We start from the raw sequence: 4222 nt of genomic DNA on the forward strand, positions 1-4222 counted from the left end.
AATATGAGTTATATATATAGAAGAAAACGAGAGCAATGCCATGATGATGATAATGATAATAATAATGAGATGAGGAAAATAATGATGATAAGATGATGAATTAAGGAAACTGTTTATCTAAAACGGTGAGTTTTTTAATGATAAGTTTATTTATTCGATTATGTAGAATCAAGAAACTTGCTAAAAAGTTTTAGAAATTAACTGTCGTTAGGAATATGCTGCCGTGTTTCATTTTACATTTCAATGTTGCAATTTGTTGCTTTCTTTTCATGTTTATCATCCTGTGATATATATTTTTGTTCTCTCATTTTCTTTCCCTTACCCCTCCCCCCCTCCCCCCCCTCTCCTCTCTCTTTCTCTCTGTCTCTGTTTTTCTCTCTCCTTCTTTCTTCTTCCTCTCTCTCTCTCTCTCTCTCTCTCTCTCTCTTTCTCTCTCTCTCTCTGTCTCTCTCTTTTTATCTTCTTAGTAAGATACTGCTTGCGTATGATGTATTTTCAAAATGCGACTCCACTACAGTACTCTAACTTTTATTCTTTAAAACAGAAATGTTATTTTTAAAACTTCCAACCAACGCAACTAAGTCAAAATACAGCCAAGAAAGTCCCCCATTTTACGAACACAAACTACCCACATATTGAAGCAATTATGCAACTCCTGCAACGAGGGTCACAATGCAGTGGGAAAAAGACAAGCTCTTTACCCTAAATAATTAGCTGCTCATTAACATGCAACTGCTCGTGCTTGCCTTTGATGAGAGCAAACACGGTTACACATCTCGTACTCTCATGCTGTTTATTTTCTATTTCTTTTATTTCTCTTGTTCCATCTTTCTCTCTGTTTTTATTTTTACGTTTTTATTTGTTTATTTTGTTTCTTCATGGATATTACGTTATGCTTCTTCTTTTTTAATGTGGGAAATTAAGACAAATAAAGAGTGGAGTGATATGAATTTAAAGGCATGAAACGAAAACATAATGAATAACACAAAGAAATGAAAACAATATAGGGACATATTTTTCAACATTGATCTCAAAAGATATGCTAATTAGCAACTAGGAATAAGTATTAAATTAAAGAATAACGATAACATGTAATTCAACATTTTACTAAACCGGTGTTTACTTATAATATTTTTAATGATGAATAACTTAATTTAGTTGCCAACATCTTCCTGATTCCATACGACTATTAGAGTTCTATAATACACGATTCCTTCTTTTATGTATCTGAATTTCTCGAAATATTTAGTTATCCTTTTTTGCAGCACTTACCGAAGGAGGAATAAGAGTGGGCACACGAGGAGGACGATGAAGAGTTTGTTTTTTAATATATATATATATATATATATATATATATATATATATATATATATATATATATATATATATATATATATATATTGCAAAAAGGAAAAGCGCAGAATGATTTGTCTTAAATGCCATTAAAGTATTTACGACGGAGAAAAATCTTTATGGCAGTTCACTTAACTTCCAGAAGCTTCCTTGGCAGATTTTCTAGGCAACTTTATGACTCAAGTATATACGAATTCGGGGAGTGAAAGAATGCGGATGTGAGTGTGAATAAAGATAAATCGAGAATTGCTTTTACGAGACAAAAGTGGTCCTCTTGAGGCCGGGAAACTTTCAATAATAGCATTTCGAATAAATTTATTTGACTAAATATGGATTTTTTTTTCTGTTTTCTGGGGTATGGGCCTTGGATTTCTTTCTTGCTATCTTTTTTTTTCTTTTTTTTAGAATGAAAGAAAATGATAAATTCCATTATGTAAGATACGTATTATCTGTTTTCGATATATCAAATCAGGTATATTTGATAGAGACTAAGTTCTGTGCTTCGGTGATATATCAAAGTAAGTAATATATGTAATGCAGAAGAATGATTTCTTTCTTTATATATGAATGTGTTCTTTTACGTTTCTAAAGAGCAATTTTATTTTAAGCTGTTTTTTCATAGATATGATCTCATACTAATATGTGTGTGTGTTTGTATATGTCTATATATATATATATATATATATATATATATATATATATATATATATATATATATGTATATATATATATATATATATATATATATATATATATATATATATATATATATATATATATATATATATATATATACACACACACACACACACACACACACACACACACACACACACACACATATATATATATATATATATATATATATATATATATATATATATATATATATATACATGCATACATACATACATATCACCCACACACACACATATGTATATGTATATATATACATATCAATACGAAACTCATAACTGTGAACGATTTGTTAACATATTGATATTGAAATGCTTCCATTTTAATTCTTTTTTTTTTTGTATGTATATAGATATTGTATTTACACATATTATACTGAACGTCGGTAACCTATAAACAGTGTGTGTGTGTGTGTGTGTGTGTATGTGTGTGTGTGTGTGTGTCTGTGTGCGTGTGATTAGTAAACTTTTGCAAGTCGTCAGTTATAAAGAATTAATTAATTTACAATAAAATAAATATTATTACATTGACTTACAGGACAAAAACTATTGTTAATTATTCTTCATGAAATATAAAGAACTGATGCAACTAATAAATAAATAGTCAGATTAAAATAAGGTCGTTTTATTTATGATCCTCACAACCATTTCTTGTAATTTTCATAATATGGATTATCTTTATCAGCAATTTACTTAATGGTAGCATTTCATTCAACATGTATATCAGTTTGGAAACACTAAAGTATCATCCTGGTATTGATCTGAAAAAAAAAATGTATCTATTAAATCATGTTTCTGATAGTTAATTAATAGATAAAAAGAAGTGAAGATTTAAGGAATACTTTAATATGATCTGAACAATTAAGCATTCTTTTTGAAATTCAAATACCTATAAAACAACCACCCAATCGGACCGAACCAGAAACTCATACAGATTTGAACCAACTTATAATCCAGAGGCCTGTGCTGCCTTACTGCGTGACTGCCGACCGGAATGACCTTTGACCTCGAGTGGGGCACGTTATCTCCGAAGAGAACGCTCGTGAACCGCCAAACACGAGCAAGTGCCCAGGACACCTGTTAACTTTTCCCGAGGAAAGACTTCAGTTCTAAATATAGAAGGAGAGAATCGAGGTTAATATATTACTGACTCTTTTGTTTTTTTTTTAATTATTTTTACATTGAATCTTACTTTTATTACGTTTTATTTTCTGTTCTATTCTTATTTCTTTTATTGTATTATCTTCATTACTTAACGATTTTCATTGAAAGAGAGTCATCAGTAGTAGTATACATATATTTATATTTACAATGTTTTTCAACAGTTTTAGTAAACCCGGTAAACTATTTTTTTTTATATTCTCATTATAAACACTATATTTATGTGCATTATTTTCTTATACCTCCATTAGTCTCCGTCCTTCCTTTACCTCTTCGTTTACTTGTGTGAGTACCACACACCCTCTCTCTCTCTCTCTCTCTCTCTCTCTCTCTCTCTCTCTCTCTCTCTCTCTCTCTCTCTCTCTCTCTCTCTCTCTCTCTCTCTCTCTCTCTCCCCTCCCTCCCTCCCTCCTTCCTCCTCCTCTCTCTCTCTCTCTCTCTCTCTCTCTCTCTCTCTCTCTCGGGCGTATACTATCGCTCCACTCTCTCTCTCTCCCTCTCTTTCATATACAAAGATTCTCTCTTTCATACTTTCATTCTCTGATTTTTTTTCTTTTTTACTATATAAGGTTAACCAGACCTCCTTTTTTATTTATCTAATTACCTTTTGTCGTAATGCAGTAACCATATTTTTGTATTCTCACAGATGATATGCAAGTCAAATAGCGAAGTTTCGATTAAATTCATACAACCTTTTGCTTCTCTCTTTCTCTCTCTCTTCTCTTTCCCTCTCTCTTTCATATATATTAGTTCTCTCTATGACATAAATCTCTCGTGAAAATAATGCCCCCCCCCTTTTTTTTAAGGATTAAAGGAAGAAAATGAAATTTCGTGTGAAAATCTTCATTATATAGAGCACACTATTCCGACTCATATAAATATTGTAACATGATTTGCATAAAAGGACATTTTTTGAAAATGATTGACGTAAAAGAACACTTTTTTTTTCTTGATGATGATTAAAAGGACACTTTTTCTTTCCCTAATCATGATCTCCTTACAAACTTTATTGT

This window comes from Penaeus japonicus, unplaced genomic scaffold (assembly GCF_977035675.1).
Source record: "Penaeus japonicus unplaced genomic scaffold, GWHDUDI00000001_assembly GWHDUDI00000002, whole genome shotgun sequence".
In the NCBI taxonomy this organism is placed as follows: Eukaryota; Metazoa; Arthropoda; class Malacostraca; order Decapoda; family Penaeidae; genus Penaeus; species Penaeus japonicus.